At 43.5% G+C, this 27,906-nt stretch overlaps 1 long non-coding RNA gene across 1 annotated transcript; it reads right to left on the bottom strand.

The window, feature by feature from the left end:
- Nucleotides 1-689: 689 nt before the first annotated feature.
- On the bottom strand, nt 690-27,627 carry LOC123367127. Its single transcript, XR_006578317.1, has 4 exons — nt 27,304-27,627; nt 3,793-3,894; nt 3,645-3,694; nt 690-783 (listed from the first exon to the last, which is right to left on the bottom strand). It is a non-coding gene; the product is annotated as an uncharacterized LOC123367127 (long non-coding RNA).
- Between the last annotated feature and the right edge of the window lie 279 nt (nt 27,628-27,906).

Here is a 27,906-nt window from a genome sequence, read left to right as displayed (position 1 = left end):
CTGATGGCTATTTTTGAGAACTAGAATGTTCTTGTAAAATATTTTACCCTTGTTACTGATAAGTTCTCTCAAGCTTTACTTTAGCTTAACACCTTTTTTTTTTTTGGTCTGGGAATTGCACAAGACTTAATGTGCTTTATTACTATGTAAAACTAAATTCACAGGGCTGAATTCATATTTGAACAACTCATTTCAAATTTGCAGCTTCCATTTCCCCCCCATCATTAATGATGATGTGTCACAAAAACCATATAAAATGTAGTAACATAAAACGAGGGAGAAAAAACAGGTTGTGGTACAAAAAATAAATTAGACTTACGTTGTCTAGTCCCTGTTGAGAAAATGAGTTTATACAGTTCTAGCAGTAGGATAGTGATAACATTTGATTGGTTTATGGGTGTCAGCATTTCCATGACTAAACCCTCTCCTTCAGGAGTTTGTAACTTCAGTGTGAACATTTGTTTTGGCAGGAAGTTTGCTTATCAGTTTATATTTGTATGCGTGTGCACACGTGTATCAAACTAAGTATTTAAAAGGGGAAAAAGCATGCTCTTAAATGCTTAGCTAAGTATTTAGTTGATTTAAAATACATGGTTTTCTTACAACCTTAAGTGTGTTAGCTTAAGATTCTATATGACATAGGTATTACAGTTTCTTACCATAAAGGAGTTTTTGTTGGTGGGTTTATGTGATGGCTTATGTGTTCTGCTTCTTGGCTGGTACTGATAAAGTAGGTCACTCAGCCCCTAGAAAATGGGTCGGTCTCACAAGCCCTCTCTCTGGCTGGTGGAGGAACAACATTGATTAACTCCAAGAGAGTCTTTTGATTCATCGTGGCAAGAAGGATTGTAAGAGCTCTAAAGGGTGAGGTTGTAAACTGGTGACAATGAGCATCTCAGGGCACATTTTAACCTGTATAATGTGCATGCAGATGGGTTGGGGGGAGCACAGGAAGAGGGTGTATGGAACCTCACCTATCTTAGATGTACCCATGCGCCTCTGCAGCAGCAGAGCACTGAGGAGACTTTTAGGACTATGGCCTTGCTTCTCTGACAGTCCTTCTAAGGGGTGTGGCTTGACAGTTAGGGGGTTCACCCATACAGTCATAGTAATGCTCCCCCTGCTGGCCACTCACCAGGCTATGTTGGGTCCCAATCCACTGGACCTGTGTTCTCTAAGCTTCCCTGGGTCTTAGTAGACTGCAGTATTGTTTCTTCCCTTGGCCTCTCTGACATGTCTCCTGGGCACACACTCTTGTCTGTCACTCCTTCACAGAAATGGAATCACAGAGCTCAGCTGCCCTAGGCCCCCAGGATCAGTGGTCACCCCTCAGTCTTCCCAGTATCTGAAGCACACACTGTCCCAGAACCCCAACTGTCTGGGCACTCTGGGTTATTGTTTAATTCTTCAAGGACATGTGATAGTGAAAAGCAAACAAACGTATAGGCTTTGTAAAGGTTTCTAGACACCATTATGTTTTACTTAGAGATAGCACAAGAAATACACTGATCTAGACAAAATAATAAACACACCTGTATGCATTTCCCTGCCTCAGTTTCCTCACCACTCTTTGGGCTTAGAATAGAGTCCTCTGAGGAGTCCGGGATTCCCCCTTACCCGCACATGTCCTCTTTTCAGAATCATGGAATCTGTCTGCCTCCTCTAAGTTTGTTATCTGTGGGACCAGCTGAGGAAGACGTAAGTTAAGGGTATGTCTTCACTAGCAACGTTAAAGCGCTGCCAGTGCTCTCCCAGTGCTGTAAAAAAACACCCCTATGAATGGATGGCAAGTTTGTAGAAATTTTGGTGGTGCCCAGAACCCGCCCCCCAACTCCGCCCCCCAAACTCCGCCCCCACCTGCCTAAGGCTCTAGGAGGGAGCTTGGGCGGGGGAGGTCTGGGGTGCAGATCCTGGGCTGGGGATTAGGTGCAGGAGGGGTGCAGGGTGCAGGCTTTGGGATGGAGTTTGGGTGCTGGGTGCAGGCTCCGGGCTGGGGCAGGGGGTGGGTGTGCAGGAGGGGGTGAGGGGTGCAGGCTTTGGGATGGAGTGTGGGTGCAGGCTCTGGGCTGGGGGTGGGGGCATAGGAAGGGGTGAGGGGTGCAGGCTCTGGGAGGGAGTTTGGGGGTGGGAAGGGGTGTGTGGGAAGGGGGAGGGGGTGCACTCTCTGGGAGGGAGTTTGGGGATAGGAGGGAGTGCAGGGGTGAGGGCTGTGGGGCTGAAGATGAGGGATTCATGATTCAGGAGGGGGCTCAGGGCAGAAGGTTGGGGTGTGGAGTGAGGGCTGTGGGGCTGTGAGGGGTTCATGCTGCAGGGGGGGCTCAGGGCTGGGGCTGAGGATTAGGGTGCAGGGGGATGAGGGGTTCATGATGCGGGGGCGCTCAGGGCTCTGGCTGGGGCTGAGGATTAGGGTGCGGGGGGATGAGGGCTCTGGCTGGGGATGAGAGGTTTGGGGCATTGGAGAGGCTCAGGGCTAGGGCGGAAGGGCAGGGTAAGGGCAGCCTGCCTTGCCATTAGTGCAGGGCAGGCACTAGGACCCTGGGGCAGCAGACAGCAGTTCTGCCCGGAGCTGCTCTACTCCAGCAGCTCGAGCAGGCAGGGGAGAGGCGTGTGCTGCTTTTTGTCAGGCATGGACCCGGCGTGGCGGGGGGGTGGTCACGCAGGGGGAGGGGTGGTAGGCGGGGGCTGGGACCTGCTCCAGGCAGGGATGCGGCGGGGGGGGGGGGGGGGGGGGGGCCGGGGCCTGATCCAGGCAGGGCCGGGGGAGAGATCCAGCTCCAAATATTGCTGGAGCAGGGCACCCGGCCCTGAATATTCCTGGAGCCCGAGCACCGCAAAAGTATATAACCTGCCACCTATGCTCCTATGAGGGAGTAGCTACCAGTGCTGGGAGCGCGGCTCCCAATGCTGGTGCACTGTCTACACCGGCACTTTACAGCACTGAAACTTGCAGTGCTCAGGGGTGTGTTTTTTCACCCCCCCTGAGCGAGAAAGTTGCAGCGCTGTAAAGTGGCAATGTAGACAAAGCCTAAGAGGATACCCCTGCTATGAAAGCATACCTATCTTTTTCTCTTTCCTGCCCAAACTTCCTTTTCCTGCTCTGAGAGTCCCTCAAGTTTATATGTTCCACCACCAACACCTGGTTCCTTTGATAAGCTGCTGGAGATTTTCCCCCAGCCATCCTATTGTTTCATCTGGGCCAGGTCTATTCAGTAGCTAATAGCCCCTCAATGACTGTTTCTTTCCAAGACAGACTTGCAGCCTCCATTCCTCTCTGTCACCACCTGCTGGAATTTCAGTCCAACATGGAGGTAAAAAGACAACAGAGAAGGCGACTAGCCTTACAACCTAACTGCAGCTTGCAGCTTGATAAAGATACATACAGAGAGTTCATAATCTCAAACTGGAATTCATAAATGGTACATAGATTCCCCCAAACAGCCATAGGGGGATAGCCAGTTACCTATCCAGGCAGTGCATATACTGCGGTGTACAGCCTTTGCTGGTAGAGGTCCATGCCACTTCTTACCAATGTCCCACACATTGGCCCTCATCATTGATGAGGAGGATGGCAGTGGGATTCTCTAAGAAGCCAGCACTGCTCTGCTGCCCCTTCATGACTTAATCAGTCAGGACAGGATATTAACCTTTGCAGAACCGAAGATTAAAAATTCCCTGTGATCCACATTAAAAGTTTCTGAAAGAAAGAAAGAAAAATGAATGAAGTTAAATTATATTTTAAGGTGAGGGAAAAAAGGGTTTGGAGAGAGTTTCATCTATACATTCAATTCCTACCATACTGGAAGCTGCTCTGCACTGTTTTTCAGATCTGATGCATTACATTTGGCTGGTGCATTCCAGCCAAGGAAACCAGTTTTGCACCACTGTTCGACAAGGCTGTGGAAAAAACAAAGGCCGAACAAAAGCTTCTTTTAAACCACAAGAAACAGAGGCAGGGCTGGATTAACTTTTTGTGGCCTGGCTCCAAACATATTTGTGGGCCCCTATAGGGGCAATGAAACATGGTGTGGGGAGGTCGGTCTTTGGAGCGAGGGGCTGGTCAGGGGCAATGGGACATGGTACGGAGGGGGCAGCCCCACTCCACCCAGTGTGAGGGCACTGTTTACAAACCGGCAGTCGCCAGATGCACACTGGCATGCCCAGCCCTGTGCTGCCAGCGTGCCCTTTCCCCATGGGGGTGGATCCATGCCATGCCACACAGCCACCCCCCCAGCCAATACCCCTGGACCAGCTATACCCAGCACCCCCCCACAAATGCACAGTGCCCTGAATACCCCCCCACCCAGTGCCCTTCCTGTCCTCAGTCCCACAACAGCCCAGTACCCCACACAGACACTCCACTGCCCCATACCTCAACACGCACAGATCTCCCCTGCCCCCACTGTCCAGTACCTTTCCCCACATCCACCCCATAAGTACCCCCAAAGCACCCCAAACAGACCCCCACTGCCTAGCACCCCAAAATACACAAACCTCCCCCATTGCCCAGAGCCTCCCACCCCTCACATCCCAGCATCCTGCCCACAGACCCACTTCCCCATGCCCCGCTGAGCCAGCGCAGAGCAGGGATCCTCCCTCCCAGAACAGTGCTAGGGGGCAGGACAGCTAAAACTTGGGAGCACAGAGTGGCCCCGTCCCCCGGGGCCCCACCCAGTCCAACCTGCCTGGCGCTGATGGTGCTCACAGTGGAGGAGGTGTTTTCTTGCATGAGCGGTGGGGAGGCGGCAACCTGCAGCTTCCCCAGCCTGCCGCTTCTGCAGGGCAGTAGGGAGAGGTGGGCCCAGCCCCGAGGGAGCCCAAAACGGATGGTCACTGGCCCAGAGCGGCAGCAGCTGAGGGCTCCTCTCTGCCCCCAGCTCCGCCGGCAGCTGCCTGCTGGTGTCAGGGGCAGAGAAGAGCCCTTAGCTGGCTGCTGGCCGAAAGGAGCAAGCAGTGGGCGGGGGTGGGGGAGGTCAGGGTTTGGGGAGGAGCTGGCAAGCAGGGCCAGGGGCAGAGAGAAGCCCTGGCCAGCTGGCCAAGAGGAGCAAGCGGGGTAGAGAGGAGCCAGCTCGTCCAGGTGCAGTGCAAGTGGAGCAGGCCGGGGCCCGTTTTGAGCATGGGCCCGGCCCCATGGCCCCATTGTAAACCTGATACTGAACAGAGGGAAATACTCTGGTTGCAGTAACAGAAAAAAGATTTAAGAAGTGAGATTTATTAGACTTCAGGCCTGGCTATTCAGATCAAGGTGGAACATTGTATGCTGGGACCTGAAATCATGGCAGGTGACACATCCATGATAATGCTGAAAATTGCTACAATAGGCTTCATTTTATGCAAATTAGGTCCCCCACACTTAATTTGATGCATATGAGTAATCCTACTGAAGTTAGTGGGACCAGTCATGTGCTTAGAGTTAAACACATGGGTAAATCTTTGCAGGATTGGGCCTACAGATACCTGAGCTCCAGCCACTAGGCCAATACACGGCTTTGGTTGGATAAAGTTTGGGCAGCTTTGTTGTGCACGCTGTGTCAAATCCTGCATTCTTTACTCAGCCTCCTACTGAAGTCTCTGGAGATTTGCTTGGGTAAAGAGTGCAGGATTTTGCCTAATATCTGTCTCTCAAAATACAGCAAATGAGGCAAACAAAGTGCCCACTGATCTTCACAGTGAATTAGTCTGCAAGTCTATATTACCAAAACACCCTCTTTGTACCATTACATAATAAAGTAAATCCCCAGCAAGGCAATGAGGCTTAGGCTACAAAGATTCCATTTAAAACCAAGAGTTTTATTCATTAAAGTTGGACTTTACTTCAGGACAGAGTGAAACAGAGTAGTTAAATAAAAGCTGCAGGCCTGGAAAATGTTGTTATTTAGTCAGCTGTCAGAAGCCCATGGGTATGAATTCCTGATCAATAATATTTATTACTACTGTTGCAACTAATAACACTGATTCCAGAATATCTAATTGCATTTGAAAATTAGAAATTAACGCCTCAAATGAACACTATATAAATATTTCATGGGATAATAAAGCTTCCTTAGAAGGAAAACTTTTTAAAATATAATGTGGCCAAATAGAGAAGTGGTTCAGAAATACTGTGCAGAATAATAACTGTATTCTGTGCCTTGGCTTTTTTGGTGCTGCAAAGTCACCTAGATATAAGATTGGCTGATTAGAAAATGCAGCATACTTTTCATACACTGTGATTATCATTAAAAAAATACCACATTTGCCAATATTAATCACACCACAGAATCTGAGATATTGCATTTATTGCTAATTTTATAGGGAAATGCTGAAGTAGCTCAGATACATTTTGGAAAATGTGGATTTATTTATTAATTTGTAGTGTACTTACAAATATTCTGAGATAATGGTTACAGAATCTTAAATCCAAATGCCCAACAAATACGGAGAAGCAGAGCAGGAGTGACAAAAACACGTGAGACTGCATGATGTTTTAGATACAAATACTGTGCATGCTGCACGCACCGAATGTGTAACATGCAGATATAGGAATTGCCAGACCAGTGATCCATGTAGCTTCCTATCTTGTCTCTGACAGTAGCTGAACCAGATGCTTCAAAGAAAGGTGGAAGAATCCCTGTGCAAGACAATTTTGGAAGAATCAGCCCAAAGGGGAAGTATCGTTCTTGCTCTCATTGGTTAACAGTTTGCTTATGCTCGGGTTATATCCTTTAGCTTGCTTTCCCTCTTACAGACTACTTAAGTAAAATATTACCTCTTGGAATACCATAGATTTTGACACTAGTATCTTCTACAACAGTCTTTTGTATGCAGAGGTGGATTTAAGGAGCAGCATCATTGGCAAATGCCAGCGAAGGTCCCCTGCTGCTAAAGTAAACAAAGGACTGAAAGCTTCTGCTGTACTCCAAGTCTTTGATCTTTAGAAGCTACCCTAGCGGAGGAGCAGCTGCTCTACTGCAAGCTCCTCTAGTCCTTCCCCCTCCTCTCTGTGGCCAGCTGCCAAAACTTCCTCTGCCCCATCCAGCACTAACACAGACAGCAGGGAAGGAGTGGAGCAGCTGCAGTACATACTTTCTCCTTCAATCTGGTAAAGCAATGTGGGCAGTGATGGCGGACTAGAAATACGTCACACGCCAAGCCCCCAACTCTGGTCCTACTGCCTGGAGCCAGGTGTCAGGGGAAGAGACCAGTGGCATTTGGTTAAAAAAAAAAAGAGGCAGGTAAACTAGCCTTTTTGGTGTTCCAGGCAGGGCACGAAGGGTGTGCAGTATCAGTAAAAGAATGGTTAGTTTACCCATGTATACCCTCAGTTACACTATAGGGACAGACAGCATGTGAGTGCATGTAGCAAGGTGAGGGGCTCCTTGAGAAAGCCAGAAAGGGCAATATGAGAGAAAGGGAGAGGCCATAGAGGCTTACAAGAGGAGGAGGAGCCTAAGAGACTGGCCCCACTGAAGTCAATGGCAAAACTCCCACTGACTTCAATAGGGCCATGCTTTCATTCCCAGAAAGGGAGGACGCTGAGAAAGCCAGAAGGAGGGCAGGCAGAGGAATTCATAATCTGGAAGTGTAATCTGGGAAAAAAAACCTCAATATGTTGGAGCTGGCTGGCAATTATTTTTTCTTCCTGGAAAAAAATGTGAGATTTTCATCAATTTTTTTTCTAGCCTTCAGCAACCGTAACAAAATAGTTTTGGTTTTAAACATTTAAAAATTTCTTTGGTTTTCAAGATTGTCTTTTTAAAATAAAAATACTCAAATATTTTAATTTTAAACCTCTTTTCAGTAAAAATCTTTTAATCAAAAAAATTTCAGCCAGCTCTCCAATATATTCCCCATTAAAATCTTGTTTCACTTGGTCTTCTTGCTGGTTTCAGTCCTGAAGAAATAAAACATTTTTGGCAGGGATCCTCCTAACAGAACTGAACTGAATATGTTCCTGCTCAGTGAACTACAGTTTAAGGCACCAGAGAGTCATAAACTAAACAATTATCAGAGGGGTAGCCGTGTTAGTCTGGATCTGTAAAAACAAAGAGTTCTGTGGCATCTTATAGACTAACAGACGTATTGGAGCATAAGCTTCAATACGTCTGTTAGTCTATAAGGTGCCACAAAACTAAACAATTGTACATTCTCAATGGATACTACTCCTGAGGGCACACCAGCAACCCGTAAATTTCAGATTCAGGCATGATTTTCAAATGAGTCAAGGCTCCCCTGGGTATCATCTTATTTTGTTTTAGAACCTCATCAGCAATCATCTCCAGCATAGTGCTTTCTAAATCAAAGGTATTGACATACACCAGCCTACATTTTCTGAAAGTTTTCCCTCAACTTTTTAATCCATTAAAATGTACTGACTTCCATCAAGTGTCAAATGTCAATTAAAGCCTTTACCAGCTCTGTGTGTGTGACAGGAACTTGAAAATTTGCTAATGTTTCTAATGACAAACTGATTCTGACTGTTGATACAGGTTTCTCAGAGTAAAAAGTAGATTACTGGACACCAACCTTTACTAAAGAGACAGATGGGTGAGATAATATCTTTTATTGGATCTACTTCTGTTGGTGAGAGAAACAAGCTTTTGAGCCACACAGAGCTCTTCTCTCTCTCTCTCACCAATAGAAACAGGTCTAATAAAAAAGATATTACCTCACCCACTTTGTCTCTCAAATATCCTGGGACCGACAGCTAGAACTACACAGTATACCCATCTTTACTGAAGATGAGCAGGGCTTGAAGAAGGAGTCCCTTGCAGAGGTTGATTTTGCAGACAACAACTTTGAAAATAAATGGGAGGATTCAGATCACTGGCTTCAGGACTTTCAGAATTAAAAAAAAATGTTTTCAGAGAGAAAAACAACTCTCAGTCTGGAGTTGCAGGAAACAACATCCAGTAAATGACAACGAGAGAAGAGGAGACAGTGGGCATGGACACACCTATCTAGGAGGGGTTTCTTGGATTTGAGAGACTACTACTACTATTTATTCTCTGAAAGAGGATGAAGTTACCATAACTTGTTCAAGAAATAGGTTTATTCTGATGAGTCTGGTTATTTTCATAACAAAGTTCTTAGAAGGATTTTTTTTGCCATAAGGGCACAATCTTTAGAGAGCTCAGTGCTAAAAATACTCAGTACACACTGTAGTGGCTTTATTCTACAGAGATGTTAGCGTGGCAACAGGATCTGAATGATGTCATTGGAGAACCCGTAGAATGGAGCTCCAGTTGTTCATGAGCCTTGCCAGGTGAAGCTCTGCAAGGCAGGCACCTGTACTCTTTTAATTGTCTGCGAGGTGTCATACACACCTGTGGTGCTGTATAAATAATACATTGCTAATGATATACGAGCTAAAAGTAAATGCTGAAAACTTTTGATACTTTCAACATTGGCTTCAGCATCTGTCTGCACATCTGTTTCCTTTGTTATTCTTCTCTACAAAAGGATTGAACTGCTGTTGAGGGCAGAGATGCCCATTCTTTGTAGGAATTAAGGTTAATTATCAGTATCTATTGTTTTCTCCTTGTATTGCCTCAGCAGATCCACACTGTTGGAGTTGTGTGCCCTGCCATATGAGCCTTGGAATCTTCTATAGAAGATTCTGGCTGGGGTGGGCATGGAAACATTTTTCTCCCTGGGCGTAAGCTTTCGTGGTAATTACTAGGGTTGAGGTTTTCAAAGCTAACTAGAGGATTTAGTTACACAACTCCTTTTGACATGAATGAGAGTTGTGTGGCTAACTCCCCCAGGAGCGGCGCCAGAGTTTCTGGCGCCCTAGGCAGAATTCGGGGGGTGGCATTTGTGCGCTCCCCATGGGGTGTGCGGGAGATTCTGGTTCCACTCCCATCGTGTCGCCGAAGAAGGACCCTCTGCCGAAATGCCGCAGGCGACAGCAGCAGTCATTGAGCTGCTCAATTGCCTGCCGCTGTTTTCCGTGGCACGTCAGCAGAAGGTCCTTCTTCGGCGGCGCGACAGGAGTGGAACTGGAAGCTCCCGTGCGCCCCGTGGGGAGTGCACAAAATGCCGCCCCCCGAATCCTGGTGCCCTAGGCGACCACCTAGGGTCGCCTAATGGAAGCACCGGCCTGAACTCCCCTAGTCAGCTTTGAAATCTCAACCTAGGCTGCATTGGAATGTAAAGAGAATTTAGTTTTTCCGATTCTATTTATTATTATTATGTGTGTGTGTGTGTGCGTGTGCCTGTTCATACACAAAAGGCTTGTCCTCAAAATGGTAGACACTGATAAGGAGATGGGCTTACGAGGTGCTTATATTGTCCCTCTAAAACACCTCTTTTAGACCAGCATGATTTGAGTTTAATGTGTCTGTGTGAAGGATGTAAAAAGCAACAAAGAGTCCTGTGGCACCTTATAGACTAACAGATGTATTGGAGCATGAGCTTTCGTGGGTGAATATCCACTTCGTCAACCTGCATGAAGGTTATTCCTTCAAAGTCTGTGCGACTTGTGTAGCATTCACACGAAGGCCCTGCAAGACAGCAAATAGGCTTAAGGTGTTTCTCATTGAGGGAGCTTCCAATCCACTATACAAATATGATAGACTCATTTCAGAGGCTGCTCACTCTACACAACAGCTTGTGGTGTGTTCTGACCCTGCAGTGTGAGGTCAGTGGAAGAGTCCACTGGTGCCTCTACCTTCCAATTCTCTTTTCCAGAGAAATGTTGAAGCAACCTTATCTCCTCCAACTCTGGAGAGAAGAAATGTGAGTGGCTATCTATGTATAAATCCTCCGCCTTTCAGTAATGTTCTTTTCTCCAGAGGTACCAGCTGAAATTTATCCATACTCCTGGAACCTAAACAATTGCCTTGACAATGAGGACACTCTTGTTTGCATAAATGGGATCAACTGGTCACAGCAGGTTATGTGGTGCCAGCAGCTGCCTCTTGTTAGGCAACGTTAGTGGTTCTTAGTCCCTGCCAAATGTAAGGATGAGACACAAAGCATTTAAAGAACTCACAGCCTTTCATAAGTAAGCTGAGGAAACTGACTACTGTATGGCTAATCATGTTTCTCTTAAACCAGAGAAGGCAACACTAAATACTTACAAGAGTGAGTGAAAGAAGTTGAAGTACTAAGACTCTTTCCAGTTCTACTCTTATGCAACAAAACATTTGAGAACATATTTTATTCTTTACAATCCACTATAGATGGTTTATGATTTTGAGCCCTGTTTAATTTTCTTTTGATGGGTATTTTTATAACTCCCACATTCAAAAATTTTACTTGGTGAATTAAACTGTGAGTCAGTCCACCAAAAAAGAATATAGTAGGAATTTTAAGAGAAAAAAAAGTAATAGAGTTCAGCTAATAATTCATAATGAATATTTTGTCCGATTTCACCTCCTTTACTATTTGTGAGAATATCATGAGATTTTCACATTTGTTTTTTAAATCAGTTGAGAATTTCTTAAAAAAACCTTTTCTCGTAATTGAATAACTCTCACAGATATGCTACAGATATTTGAACTTCTACATTCATCCCATGTTGGTTAGTTACATTAATGTGATATTGTTTCTATTCCGTGATTGGATGATTTGTATAGCGAACCAAACCAGCACAAGTTGAGTATTTCAATCAAATATAAAATTTAAAATTCAAGTTTCTTAAATATTTGAGCATTCAAAGGTGAAAAGTAACTTTTGATGAGTATGTGTGGAAGTGAAGCTTGGCTGCATGAATGCCTGCAAAATGCAAACATGAAAGATTGAATCAAAATTAGTTTCCAATGATTATTAATTATTATTACTAATGATTTACATTGCAGTATCTCATAGCAGCCCCACCCCACTGTGACAGGCACCATACAAACATAACTGAAAGATAGAACCTAAGCTATTTGGGTCAGAGCCTAACTATAAAACCAGAGGCAAGAGATTTAGAATAAATGTTAATTGAAATTTTCCTTCCACTATTTGCTCAGCTGAAATAAGTAGCACAAAACTTTACTGATATGGAAAGTTAGATAAATATACCTTTGTATATTTCCAAAGACAGAGAAACTATAAAGCTTTAACGCTATCCTAACTTCTGCAACTGCGTAGCTTCTACCAAATAGAGAAAAATCCAACATTCAAGCTCTTGTGATGTCTTAAGAATTAGTTGTGCTGTTGATATATTGTAATTCATTTTCTGTAGAGGGATCTGTAGGTTTTGAGAACAAAATATACGCAGTGTCATATAACTATCTTGAAAAGCTATTAGTTGTAGAAATATTACATTCATTTTCTTTGTCATAGGTGTTTTATATAGCTAGTAAAACTGGGCAAACATTGCTAAAACTTTTTAGTGAATATTAATTCAATTCTTTCAAACAATGTGTTTTGACTGTTTGAAAGCCTTTGGCTAAAATATTCATTAAAATGAACATTTCAACCCCTGATTTACTAGCAGGATTGTTTATGGAAGCAGCAAACTTTAAACTAATATGGATGAATATCTGGGGGAAGCTAATTTTGCATTCACAAATGTGAATAATTAAACCAAAAACATGATTCTAAGAGTTATGATCTGTACTTATGGCATAGAAATGTATCATATGAATGATGGATCTAATCAAAACAGCTAGAATTTTGAATTAAAAAAAAATCTACAACAGATAACTCATTGCCTAAATTGCAGACCAAGAATTATAGGAATTATTCAACACGTTATTTCAAATAATGAATACATTCAAGAAAACTGCAATCAGCTCAGAAACAATTTCTAAATAGTAAGAGAGGCAAAATGTGTCAGATGGAGTTATTATAAATTATTTCTTCAGCCCTTGTAGATAAACTAGTTTAATAGCAGTTTAGTACAGAGAAGGGAGAGCAGTATAAACTTTTTTTGGTGTCAAATAGATCAAAAATCTACTAATAGATTCACACACAAGCAGCAAAGCTAGAGAAAAGCCAAGCTCCGAAAGTGTAGTAAGATAAACAAAGAAGGACTCAGCACAAGCTAGTGGCTACAGTAGGGGCTGGGAGTTGGGGGATATAGGGATCTGATCCAGCTCCCATTGAAATCAGTGGCAAAACTCTCAGTTTCAATAAGGCAAGATTAAGCCCATAAAGTCTGGTGTCCACTCTGCCACTGACTTACTTTGTGACCTTGGGCAAATCACTTAACTTCTCTGAGCCTCAGTTTGCCGATCTAAAAAATGGCTATGATAAAGCCAGTGGTTCTTTGTGGGAGTGTAATTAATGATTCAAAAGTATTTGAGGCCCTTGGATTAATGTATTATTATTAATAAAGCAAAATGATAAACAGCACTGTGATGGGGTATACAAACCCCACACTGGATAGAAGGGGTTAAAAGACTATACTGGGCCAGCTAGCCCCACCCCTACAACCCCGCAGAGCATGCTCCTACTGGAGACAGGGTAGAAAAGGGAGCAATGCAGCTCAGAAGGGGGACACTAGACCTACCCTGCAGGCTCCTGCAAAAGGAGTTAGAGACGCCTCTCTGAGACACCAAGGACTGTATGCTGAGCCTGATCGGGGCTGATGGTTTGGCTTCCCTTTTATATTTTCTTTCTTCTTATCAGGGACTGGAAGTGGAAAGAGCAGTGGTAGGAAGTGACCCAGGGAGAGTAACACAGAGGGTGCACAACCCTCCCCAAGGGTCAAAGCTGCTGACCCTTCTAGGGTCCTGGGTTGGAGCCTGGTGGAGTGGGTGGGCCTGGGCTTTCCTACCACTACCCCAACTCCGGGTGATGAGATGCTAACCACTAGGCCAACCAGCCCACTGAGGATCCTACTACAAGCACCCATTGCAAACAAATTGGACTGTACAGCCTGATGAAAAACAAGAAAAAAAACCTTATTTTATATCATCCAAACTTATTATATATGAACTCTTCCTCTTGCATTTAACTTTGTGGTATATAGAATAAACAGGAAAAACATTTTACAGGAATCCATACAAACTGTGAAAGAACACTAGAAAAAAAAAAGCATTAACACATCCCACTGCAAAGCACAAATGTATGCCATATCAGGGCCGCCCAGAGGATTCCGGGGGCCCGGGGTCTTCGGCGGCGGGGGGGGCCCTTCCGTTCCGGGACCCGCCGCCGAAGTGCCCCGAAGACCCGCGGCAGGGCCCCCCTCCGCCGCCGAATTACCGCCAAAGACTGGGCTGAACTCGGCGGCAGGTCCCGCTCCGTCTTCGGTGGTAATTCGCGGGCTGGGGGTCCTTCTGCCCCGGAGCGGAAGGACCCCCCCCCCGCCGGCGAAGACCGGGAGCAGAGGAAGCTCCTGCGCCCAGCCCCGCAAGAGTTTTCCGGGCCCCCCGGAGCGAGTGAGGGACCCCGCTCCAGGGGCCCCGAAAAACTCTGGTGGGGGCCCCTGTGGGGCCCGGAGCCTGGGGCAAATTGCCCCTCTTGCCCCCCCTCTGGGCGGCCCTGTGCCATATGAAAACCATCCCCCAAATACACACACACACACACACACACACACACACACACACAACTACTGATGTGGAATATGTTGCCAAAACAGAAAGAAACATATTTGAAAGCAAGCAGGTGTTTACAAAAATTATGCCTTAAGAGAATCTCAGTGAATACTACTGCTTCTACTTAGCACTTCTATAGTGAAGAAAACATCTTTGCCAAGGGCTCAGTATCAATACATCTTAATAAAGTTATAAGAGAAGAAAAAGAAGCTTTGTGAACATATCTAATGTAAGATCCAGGAATTTTTTGATATGTATGAAAATCCTCCCTTACTGTGTCTGGCACATTTCTGGTCATAAAAGAGAATTGTATTAGCAGCTTTCAAACTGATGTACACTTCACCTTCTTGAAGAGTTTGGTCCCACCAATTTTTCTATTGAGATATTATTCAATTATAGTTAAGGATAAGATTATATCACAGAGGTCATGGAAGTCACGGATTCTGTGACTTTCAGTGACCTCTGTGACATTTTCCGCTTCAGCCCCAAGGTGGCGGGGTCGGAGCTGTCAGCTGGCGGCAGCCGTGGAGCTCCGAACCACAGTTGGCAATGGGGCTCCTGGAGATCTCAGCAGCTGCTGCGGGCAGTGGGGGCACCCAGAGTCATCAGCAGCCACCATGGGTAGGGAGTGCTGGACCCTCCCATCCTGCAGCAGGGCTTGGGCTCTCATCTCCCCCACCCTCCGCAGGGCTTGGGCTTCAGTCGTCCTCCAATCAGACTCCTCCCCCTTAATTTTTAGTAAAAGTCACAGACTGGTCATGGGCTTCTGTGAATTTTTGTTTATTGCCTCAACCTGTCCCTGACTTTTACTAAAAATAACCGTGACAAAATCTTAACCTTACTTATATTCATTAAACAAGATGACCTTTTCCACCAAGATGGGACTATTAATATTTTATCTCACTTGATACTGATTGGCCTAACAAAAAACAGTGGTCCAGACTGCTATGCTCTGAAAGACCTAGAGGGCGATATAAAACAGATGGGAATTTTGGACTTAAATAACACAGAAAATTCTATTTGTCCAGCACTGGTGTGCTCCCCTGAAATCATATCAGCTTTCTCTGTTACTTTTCCTTTTTCCAGCAATATCTCTCTTCAGCAATATCTTTCCTTCACTCCCTGCCATTTACTACACACAAGGCAATCTTGAACCTCTAAGTACATTTTTCACAAGTATGTTTATGAAATATTTCTCTATGTAACTGTGTATAAGACCTTTATTGTTACTCTTGTCCCTTAACCACAATATTGCAAAATAGATAGATAGAAGTCTACAGGTATCCCTCCCTCCTTCAAATCACTTCTCCCTAAACATTTATCAATATTGTGGCACTATACACTCTCTCTCGCTCTCTTTTTAAACTTTGTAGTTGGGAGAGAGTTATGTTTTATTGACTTGAGTTAGAGTCAATGCAGAATTTTACCAACATTTTCTGACTTCCAAGCAACAAAAAGTAAGGAGGGCGATTAGGCTTGATTAAAAGGTCAGAAGTTCTATGGAGCTACTCATATTATGAAAATTATGACCATTTATTTGCATGGGCTTGCTGTGAAGTGAGGCTGGAGAATCAGCCAGCATTATGGTACAACTGAAAATTATTCCATCTGATTGATGGTCGGTAGGTAGTGTTCGTGAAAGACATTTGCAGGTCCCAGGCAAGTTCTCAGTGGACAAGTTTCCACAGTACAACAGATACCCCCATATTTGGTACCCCTTTTGGCAGTCTCAACACAGAAGTCAAGGACTGGGTGGGCATGGAGAGTAAATTACTTTCTTAACACTAGAGATGGTCCCTCCATATTGGGGCTGTGGTACATTGGTAATGTGGTGTGGCATCACTTGTTCTGGTGCTGCAGATGCTGTCCATGTTCTGTGGATAAACACAGAACTTCAAGGTTGTAAGTTCAACTTTTCAGAAGTACTAAATTCAGACACAAATCCTCTTTTCAGATTTGCCAGGATATTCTGCTGTCCCCACCTTTGTGGAGTGGGTCAGAAATATGCAGGTAGATAGAAAAGAATATTTAAGACACAACTTATCATGTGGATCTGAGAGGAGAATTTTGCTGTGAGAGTACTGAGTACATTTCAACAGAAATGGACTCCTTATAGTGCTGCTTATGACAAAGCTTTAAAGGGCAATTTCATTGCAGTAAGTGGGATCCTGCAAGCAGCATCCTTTTGTCTGCTGGTAGGAAAATAACCATTATATTCCTATTTGTACTGATTTGCCTGAATTGGGCCATTTCAAACATTCTGTTTGCTGCCTGAGCTCTTAAGGCTGACTTTAAATGGCAGGCAGAACTCTGGAAATCTCTGAAGTGACTCAGATTTTTTATGGCTGCCCAGCAATGAATCAAGGGATGTGGGAGTGGATGGTTCTACAACAATAATAAAAACAATAAAAAACCTGCCATACACCCACATAAAGCCCTACTTAATTGACTGGTTTTGGAGTTGACAAAGTGATGTTCATGAATCCAGCTCACATTTTTTAAATCTGCTACCCCCCCACCTCTAAAGATGAGGATATAAAAGTGATTCAGTCTATATTTTCCCTTAGGTTTTGTATTCCGTTTGGTGCATTTCTCTGCTCTGTTTTAATGCGGAAACAGTTTAATAGGCTCAGTTCGGTTCCCAATAGAACTGACCAAAAAACCCACAACTGAAAGAAATTAGCATCTTGTTAAAAGTCTCAGCAGAAAGACCCAGGACTGAGTGGGCATAGAGAGTGAACAGGCAGGTAAGTAAGAGCTGGTGGTGTTTAAATTGGTGTAATATACATGTTGGGAGAGGACAGCAGAAGGAGGTATAAAATATAACAGTATAGGATATGTTTCAGAGTAGCAGCCGTGTTAGTCTGTATCCACAAAAAGAACAGGAGTACTTGTGGCACCTTAGAGACTAACAAACAGTATAGGATATGTTTACACCAGTGGTCCCCAAACTTTTGAGGGTTGTGCCCCCAACCCCCGGGAGAAGGGCCATGGCCAGGGGTCGAGGCTGGGTTCTGGGGCAGGAGCGGAACTGCAGCCAGGCTGTAGTGGGGGCCTGCAGCCGAGTCTGTGGCCAGGTGTGGCTCAGCTCCTGGCCTTTCTCCCAGCCTCGGCTCTGGGCCAGGAATGGAGCTGCAGCCAGTGGCTGAGACTGGGGGCTGGCACAGGGCTGGAGTGGAGCTGTGCTGAGACTCAGGATGGGGACAGGAGGGAGCTGTGGATGTGGCTGGGGGCAGAACGGAAGCAGAGCTGGGGGCAAAGATCGGGCTGGATAGTGCTCCCTCCCCATCCCTTGAGGGGGGTCTGGCCCAGCCCCCCACAACCCTGGATGTTCCTCTATGCCCCCCTAGAGGGCAAGCCCCACACTTTAGGGAACTCTGGTTTACATTATGGGGCACAGTCTACACCGATAGAAGGGGATTTATGTCGGTGTAGGAACTCTGCCTTGCCAAATGGTGTTAACTAGGTTGACAGAAGCATTCTTCCATTGACATAGCAGGGTCTATACAGGGGGTTAGGTGGACATAGCTAGGTTGGTCAGGGATGTGTTTTTTTCACACTCCTGACCAATTTACTATGCCCATCTAAATTTTGAGTGTGGACCAGACCTTAGACTTCTTCTAGACTTATGGTAGTCAGACTCACATAGGGCCAGATTTTTAAATGTGCTCATCTCCCATTGAAGTGCCAAAGTAAGTGGTCACATTTTCAAAAATAGCTCAATCTGTTGGGTGTAGAGTTCTGAAAATCTGGCCTCACTTATGGGTGCAAGGTATTTGAAAATCTGGCTACAAGTCTTACCTTAGAATTGTAACCATCACACCTGAATTTCATATCTAAGGAATAGTGCAGACAGTCACAATATGCAATCTTTTTCTGTTCACCCTATCAGTGATTAACCTAAAAGTAACATGAAACTTGATCATATTACAACTCTACCTGTGATTTATTGTGTCCACTAAAGAAAACTGGATCTAAGATAATTTTGCTCAGACAGGATACGAGCAGGTTAGCTAGCAGCTCCTTAGGAAGTTTATTAGTCATTTTTATCTCATTCTGTAACAAACCTACAGGGAAATTCTAAAGGGATAACTTGTTAGCTACAAATGAAATGTCATTTTGGTCTTCTCTGGGTTAGTAATGAACTCTTCACAGATCCGTTCCAGATCTGCAAGTCAACTAGTTGTAAGGTGGCAGGGATGTCACCTATGTACTTTTGATGCCTGGGAAGAAAAAAGGGAGAAATGCACACAGAAAGATGTTAACAAAATGAAACACCACCAATTACTGCACCTGTCATTATTCAGCAACAGATAAAAATAATTCAGAAATCTAAACAATCAGAAAACTGAACACAATTATGTAAGAAATTAAGTTATACCGTTGCCATGACCTTTAATCAATCACTCAGCTGTTAATGTTAATTTTGTGATCTAAAAATCATAGTTCTATTTGCATTTTAATGGCTGTTAAATGAAAGTCATCAGGAAGAAATAATGGCAGCATGGCCTTTTGATACAAAATTCTTCCTTCTTAATGTGATACACAAGATTAGGAAGCCCGGCTCAGAAAAGATTTCTTGTTCTAAACTGCAGTTGGCATATGGAGCCAACTTTGCAGAGGGAAAAATAAAGCAATTACAAACAAAATACCATGATCTTACTGTTATAAATAAACAGGAATTGCAAAATAGTAAGAAAGCCATAATGGCAACATCATTACCCACATGCTAACAAAAAACTTTATTATAGCCTAACAACTTGTTTCACAGCAATCTGCCTTTTGAATATTTTTTCTAGCAATAGGGACTTGTCCTTGACCAAGAGAGTTTTGATCTTCCCATGTCTTAAAAAAATTAGCAAGAAAGAAGAGAAGGGAGATGAGAATGAAAGAAAAATATCCCCTCACCAACAGATTTTAAATACCTGTGTTGATAGCTGTACAGTGAGTTTTATCATTTGCAAGTGATAGGCTGTAGTGTAGTGGCAAGTTCCTGCTGCTGTGTGTACAGTATAAGCATAAATGTAACGGTTATGCAGTGCTGTATTTCACAGCTAGTGACACGAAAGCTTGAATGTTCAATCAAAATTCTGATTAAATTAGATGCCCATTACTAGATGATAGGGAACTGGCTAATAACTTCTTTATTGTTAATAAGGTGAAAATGTTTTTGTCTGACTTTTGATGCTATTTCTTTCAATTTAAATTTCAACATTTTTCTTGGTTAACATGTAGCCCTTCATGATTACCAATGGATTTATTTGTATGCAAAATGCATAAAATTGATTAAAATGTTATGCATTGCTTAAAACTTTCTCTAAATCTCCTAGGAGACTACCCCCAGGTGGATCTTCTATACTTAAGAGAGAAGGTCTTGGAAATACATGCTCAGAAAGGAAACCAGCAATTTGATGATTTGCAATTGGAAGGCAAAGTTAGCACATCTAATGAAAGAAAAAAATGGTTTAGATCTACCTGAAGTTCTTATGTGGAACAGATAATTATAGAGTGGAAAGACGTTCAGTAGATATCATGAAGCTAAGTTTCATAAGAGGAGATTTCCTAGCAATAACAAAGAGGAATTTTAGAGTGGAACCTTGCTAAAGTCTTTTGCCACGCAAATATGATGAGAGCTGTCCAGAAAAACTGACTAATTTGAATGCATTGAACAACATGCCCCTTTCTTTCCCCAAGCAGAGAACCTATCCATTTTAATTCAACACATTAAGAGTGTACAGGTGGAATGCATGCTAATAGGATTGGCTCTCTGAAGTCAGTTTATGCTTCAATTTATGCAGAAAATCATAGCAGAATAGAAGAGGAGCTCCCATTTTTACTATGACGTGACCTGTTCAGAGTTTTAATAAAGATTTTTTGCAATATATATTACTGCTCTTAAAATTTTTCCCGTTTAAAAGTTAGTTAAAGGACATTGCAGATCCCAGCTCTGTAAACTAACTGACTGAATCAAAAGCAACACTTTCAGGAAGCTGATTTATTGGATTTTTTGGTACACCTCTACCTCGATGTAACACTGCCCTTGGGATCCAAAAAATCTTACCGTGTTTATAGGTGAAACCGCGTTATATTGAACTTGATTTGATCTGCTGGAGCGCACAACACCCCACGCCCCCGGAGTGCTGCTTTACCACATTATATCCGAATTCGTGTTATATTGGGTGGCGTTATATCAGGGTAGAGGTGTACTTTGAGAAATCTGTAATCTTAGATAGAAAATCATTGATTTTGCCACGATCAACACAGCATTCTGATTCTCAGTATGGTTTTGGGTTGCAAGAGTGAGGGCAAATATTCGGTGTGTGAAAGGTGACTACTGAGATCCCTGGGCTGAAACCCTGGCTCCACTGAAATCAAATAGTAGCTTTGCCATTGACTTCAATAGGGCCAGGAATTTGCTTCAGAGTCTAAAATCCTTTAGTTCAAAGAATAGGTACAACACAAGCAGAGCTCTAAGGTGCTTCTTCATGCTGTCCTGCCAAAAGTATGTAATCCCTAATCTGGAGGAACCCACAATGTTTAGTCTCTAGGACCGTTGGTGATTGTGCTCAGATTATCAAGAATCATGTCAACTAGTGTTAAATGTGGCAATGGTTTTTGTGATTTATGTATGTCCATTTTATATGATGTCACTTTTAAATAATAATAATGGGCAAATCTCAAAAAACCTTTGGAAGATGATTTGGATAAGCAGTCAGAAGGTTTAAGATTTATTTTGCAAATTTAACGGAACCTCTTTTGTTGAGAAATCAGTCCAGGAATCTCATGTGAATAAGATTTCTTATAAGATTTTCACTAATTCCCAATTCTGCTCAGGTCAGAAATACTGCAAGAATGCTGTTCAGTAGTTTCCTCTTCATGAAGGAAAATAGAAATTAAACAATCAGTGTCCAACAAAGTACCAGTCTGGTAGGGGATTGGTTTAACTTTTTGGTAAAGAGTCAAGCCCGTTCTAGTTTACCCAATCCCACTTGTCCATCCATCCCTAGTTTTAATTGCCCATTTGGTCAGCATTTAGAACTAAGGTTACAGGCATTGTAGAAATGTCAGATGGACAAACAGATCTTTATTCATGACTTTGCATGTGTTTTAAAAGCCACACATTTTCAGTTTTTACCATCTTATTTTCAAAATACAGAATTCTGAGGAAACATTCTATCATGCAGTCAATACTGTGTTCCTCAGCAAACTTCATGAGAACAGGTAGCAGAGCAACTCCAGGAGAAATATCACAGAGGCATATTTCAATTAGAATTTTTGTAGGTATGTAAACTACACCGATTTTATTAATGGTAGCTGATTTTACAGGTGTCATTATAGGACAATGGGAGGAGCTGTAAACATGATTTCCACTTCCATCCAGCTCCCTAGGTTGTTGGCCCCATTACTGAAGTGCACAGGAAGGCCAAATGGCCCATGGAGGACAGCTTCCATAATAAGGGTAAGGTGATGCAAATGGTTTCTGTACAGGATGCCAGGAGGGTGAAGCCTGAAAACCCAAAAGAGAAGATGTTCCAAAGTACATGGTACTGAATGTGGAATGGGAGGCTTAGTCTGTGGTGAGTAGAACTGAATTCTCTGGAATGAGTCTCAGACTCCATTCTGAATGGAAGATTGGCCAATTTCACAAAACCTTGGAACCACATGACTGGAGATGGCCTTCTGCTTGGCCAAACAAAGACAGGGAATAAGTATGAGGAGAAGTTGATAGAGCCTTCTGTTCGTATCACCTCTGGAACTGAGAGCGAGAGTGAATCATAGCCAGACCAAGGAAGACAGCCTTGACAGGGAAGGTGACCAGACCCTTTGAACTGGGAATGGAGAGTTCTCCTTTTGTATGGGGGAGAAGGAACCTCTACTCTGATGATGGAAAATTCCATTGCATTCTTTATTGCTGAGTGCCTGCTGGATCCATTAACCCTAAATAGCTCTCTTCTCCTTATCTCTCGATACTGAGGAAGAAATCTTTGGTGATGTTTGAAATGGCTCTTGACTTCTCAGACCTTCCAGGCTCAAGGATTTATCAGAACTAGAATCCAAATAATTTTATTTGCACCAGGAAAGGGACTTTGAAGAAGGGCCTGACTCCAAGTCTGTCCCAGAAACCTTAAGAGCATATCAGTATCAACTAAGTTTGAGACCAAAGAGTTCTTATAGACCTGGTAGCAGATAGGATTTATCTTGAGCAAATGCCTCTGAGGGAGGTTGATAGACATTTTGCCTTCATGTGCAGGGCAAAACTTAAACCTGGTCATTTTTTCTAAGATGTGATGTTGCAGCTGAAAAATGAATTAAACCAACAAAGTTAGGAAAGCAGTTTCTGTGGAACAGAATTTACTCCAACCCTTAATAAAACCTACTTTCTTTTAGGTAAAAATATGATAGTTAGCTTATAGTATCTTAAACTTGTTAAGTGCAAATTTGTTTTAGGAAAACTAAGATGACAATGGACCAGATCCTCAGCTGGTGTAAACTGACAGTTCCATTAGCAGCAGCTGAGGATATGGCTCAATGCATTTTCAAATCTTAAATATTTTCAGTAGTTTTTCCTTACTTTAGAATACTGAACAGAAGCATACCCCTGGGCTGTATCATATAAAGCTACATATATTGGACTGTATGCTATGGCAAAAGTCACTTTTAGTAGTAAAGTAAAATCATGACAACATCACTGTTTATCTTGTCAGGGCACATATAGCAGAAAATAAGGGTGTTCTGAAAATTATTTAGAACATCTCATGAGTCTGATGATGCTATTTCATTTGGATGGGAGGAATCAGTGACATCTTCCGTTCTGAACACTAAATTAATGCTCATCAACTAATCAAGAGTAAGCATTCTCTCTCCTCAATGTACATGTTCTCTCTAAATGCACAATAAATAAAGTCCACTTTTGACTATGCTAACTTACAACACTTCACATGTGAATATTCCTCTTTCAGAAATATTGTAATGTGATTCCTCTTTTGTCATATAGTTTGGAACATAAAGTGACGTAGCATTAGAAAGGAGCTTTTCATTCATTGGCATAATGGGTCACCATGTTATGGAAATAACTTAGATTCAATTATATTCAAGGGCTTTGGAAGAACTTTTATTCAGGATGTTGCTCAATTGGAAATTTCCAAATATCCACATTCACTTGACATATTTTTCCTCTTAAAATGAATTATAGAACGCTAGGACAATATTACAGAAAAAAGTATGTTTTTAACCAACAATGATCTCATTATTGTAGATCAGCATTATTGTCACTTAGTGAACCTAAAATGTGAGGTACACTCAGCACATACTTTCAAGGCTGAGTATGTACCTTGCATTATGTTCAGGAATTTAAGTTTCATTGCTATAACTACCGTGGGAGGGTAGCACCACTATAGTTTAGGTTAAGACTAGTCTACTATTTAACAGCCAACTTCCCTAAGAGCTCTAAATTCCCCATGTTTACTCAGATTGTCAAACTTTGCTGTGCCTCAGGAGGGTCTGGGGTAGGGTTGGTGGTTCAAATTAGAAGTGATGTGGGCATGGGTTCCCTGAGATAGAGTCCTCCTACAGAAACAGCATGACAACCTTTTACAGTTCTTATCACTTTTCTTGTGCATATCTGGGGGTCAAATTATGGCTCTGGTCCTCTCAAACTGTTCTCACCTGCTCAGGATTGATCTCAGCTAGTGTTCAATACCCAGTGCCCCATTAGGGAAACAATATTACCAGGCAGGCCAAACTTACTGACCCCCCAAGCCATTTATGACAATTGTCAGAAGTTCAAGAGCCGGGGTGCACCTGCCAGGGCTCAGGGCTGCAGCCCCACTCCTGCTGAAGCCCTGCTAAGCCCCAGCAGGTGCAACCCATGGGGTTGAAACCCCAAGATGCCCCTCCCTGCTGGACAGAAGCCTCTATCCCACCACCCCTCTGCAAGGCAGAAGTCCTGAGCTTCCTCCTCACCCCAGTCTGGTAGGTGGAGAATCGGGGGAGCTCCGCGAGCCACACTTTAACTGTAAAAGAGTTTCATGCAGCTCACAAGCCACAGTTTGTCTCCCCTCCACCCCTGCAATATTAAAAAATGTTATTTAGGTAAAAGTTGGAAGAAGTTACAAATCAACAAGCCAGAGAAAGTCATTCATGCATGTGTAGCAGGACTGGGGCTCTGTTTCAAGCTAGAATATGTGTAGCCTGCTGTTAGATTAAGTGGGTGGCTCAAGGCGATGTGGTGGCTAGTGAACCCAAGCTGCAGCAATGTCCAGTGAGTTCAAGTGTTGCCCTTGTCAGCGTTCTGAGAATGCGTGCTGTGCTTTCGACCTGCATTCTGCAGGGCTCCTTCTGGAAGTTTTGCTCCAAAAGCAAAACTTCTGGTTTAAGAGCTGGTAGTTCAAAGGGATCTAAAATCTTCATGCTTACTTAGAGCTTGTCGACATAGGGAAATCTTGAAAATTCTACTGCATTCTTTATTGCAGTCCCTGCTGGATCCACTGACCTTAAATCTCTTAGAAGAGGAGAGGGATCCAAGGGAGTGAAGATACCCATGTCCCTTCTTCTTGTCTCTTGAGAGTATAACTCCCTGCGTAGACACTCTTATTCCAGAATAAGAGTGCCCTTTTCCAGTTCAGTTTATGTCACAATGGAAGCAGTATAAGCTAAACACTAGAAAAAGGCACTCTTATTCTGGAATCAGAGTGTCCATATGGGAGTTATAGTGGTACAACTATAGGGGTATAATTATGCCAGTAAATTTCCTCGTGTAGATAAGCCTGTTGATTTTTCTTTAGAAGTAGTATCAGAGAAAAAAGCATTAATTAATAGAGGTAAAATAAAAAGATCAGAGGAATTGCCATACTGGAACAAATCCAAGGTACATCTAGTCCAATATTGTTAGGCTGGACAGAATTCTTTTTTTAATAAGTTTGATGGATAGAATTGATGTTTATTTTTTCTCAATTTAAATTTCTACAGTTGCACAAAATTATGGGGAGGATCAGAAAATTTAGTGACAGTAGGTGTTGAGATGCAAGAAGTTAAAACTTTATAACTGTTAAAAAACACAAACTGTCAACATCACATGTCAAAATGTACAAAGTAAAGATCCTTAAATCCAACTAATAAGCTCTTGAGCATCTTTTTTCTTACTGTGCCTATCTGTAGATTTTGATGACTATAAATGGAAATAAGTTTGTCAGTTTGTGTGTATATGGTGAAATCAACATTTACCGATAAAAATCTAATCCTTCCAAGCACAAATATCTTGCCACAGACAGTGACCAGCACCACATGCTTCGGAGGAAGGTGGAGGAACCCCACAATAGGTAGATGTGGGATAATCTGCCCCCACATAGGTCTAATTCTGGTCTCTATATTAAACCAAGGTTTAATATCTAGGAAGATGAGAGACAGCAGCATTATGCTAACCATGCTGCATTCTCTTCACTCATTTCCTGGACAACGGGACTGAGCATGATCACAGAAAAGCAAGTAACTGTGACTTCCGTAGATGTCACCATGCTCAAAAAGGTGGATGAGCATGAGGAAACACACACATAAGAGAGTCTTATGCTAAGGATTGATGTAAGGTCAACATTGCCTAATACAGCACCAGGATGCTATTGTCAGTCAAAATAGTTACTTATGTTTATCATGAAAAATAAGCACTGAAAACCAATTTAAATGCTAAACAATTCATCTGATCTGCACCAATCAAGGGTTCACACCTAAGAGTTTTATCCTTCAAAGTGCTGTAGTTTCTGTGAAAAAGTGGTCTGAAAGGAAAGAGACTCTAGAATTTTTTTTAGCCAATGGCCCTTTAAAAAAGTCATAGGAAACCTCAAATGATATTCCCCCCCCCCCCCCGACAAATTGCTATGGAGAAATCAAGCAGTGCACAAACTACAACAAACATTTTAAAGTGACACTATCACAAAAGATAGAATGTCCATAAACTGTTTTTCACCTGTTAAAATGAAAATGATAGTGTTACCTTCCACTATAATATTGCTGTTCCACATTAGTGCTTGGGGTAGAGTTAGTGGTGCAAATTGGGGTAATTTCATGCAGGGGTTCATCAGATTCCATCCCCCCAGGAGTTGATTTTAATAATAAAAACATTCTGAAACCCACAGGAAAGATTATCTTGAAATCCACAACAAGGGTTGGGCTAGACTTTGAGAGAGGGGAGAAGAGAACACCCATTGAGAGGTACTGTTTCAAGCTGTATCTATCTCCCTGGGGTGTTCCCATTCAGTCAAGAATATCCCTCTACTTTGGGGTGAGGGGGCGCTACCCACAGTCTCCACCATGTGTATGTGTGCGTGGCCATCCCTTCTGGTCTATCCCTGAGGGAGGCCATGCCTCATCATGGTTGCACCCTTAGCATGGCAATCAATTAGTGGGGGAATGAGCTGTTTCAGGCTGCTTAGGCCAGGCTGAACAATAACGAGTCTATGAACCCCAGCCCTTGGGAAGGGTGGGGCACCAACAGTCAGGGGCTCTGGCTTGTGGTCAAGGCAGGATAGCAAAGGGTCTATAAGTCCCAGTCCTCCGTTGGGCAAGGGGCAAACAGTTTAAGATCTCATCTCTCAGACAGGGTAGAGTAATAAAAGGTCTAGCATCCTAGCTCTGGCAGACTGTAGACTAGCATAGGCGTCCTGACCTATGGAAGAGAGGCTGCACCCCATGGTTAGGTGGCAGGGGGACCCAGGCCTACCCGACTCCACCTGGTCCCAGCTAAGGGCCCTAACAGTGGCTGAGTGTTTCACCACTGGGGAGTCTAGCCACAACACACTGACATTTCTACAGGCAGTGACACAGCCAGACTACAGTCATCTGTTGCTGGGCTACTACCTACCTTCCCCTTGGGGTGTACCTGCATCCAGGGGTCAGCGTCCATCTCCTTGGAACACACCATCAACAGTAGTCCCAGCCGCTCTCAGTATTTGAAGTGGCAGGGCACTCAGGAAGCTCAAGCAAGTCCTCGGGGTGGCAGCAGTCCTCCTCAGCATCCTGCTCCAGGGAGAGACGCATCTATCTCCTTTGACAGCTCCAGCCAAACTGAACTAGGGGCCCTATCTTTTAAACTTCCACTTCCTGTCCCGCTCCTCAGCTTCCCGTGTGGCTTTCCTGGCTGTACAACCCAAGGAACAGGTTGTGGTCCCTCCTGGTCTATCTCTGAGGGAGGCCACGCCTCCTTGTTACAAGTTCCTCTACCACAAGCCAGGAAGTGGAGATGAGTTGCACCATAGTCACTACTATAGCTTCAAGGCTGCAGTGACACATTTCAGTGGGAGAGGGGCTGACTCAATAGGATAGCCGAATCTCAGCTACAGGAGGGCTAATGTTGTGGGTTGGAGACTAGTGGAGCAATCATTAAAATAACAATGAAAGGAGAGGGGATTAAGGGAGCAAATGCAGTTCTAAGTCAAGGTGTTGTGAATATATTGAACTGAGGTGG

This window comes from Mauremys mutica, chromosome 1 (genome assembly GCF_020497125.1).
Source record: "Mauremys mutica isolate MM-2020 ecotype Southern chromosome 1, ASM2049712v1, whole genome shotgun sequence".
NCBI classification, from domain to species: domain Eukaryota; kingdom Metazoa; phylum Chordata; order Testudines; family Geoemydidae; genus Mauremys; species Mauremys mutica.
Note: the sequence above shows the minus strand (reverse complement) of the source record. Positions and strands in the feature narration are given on the sequence as shown.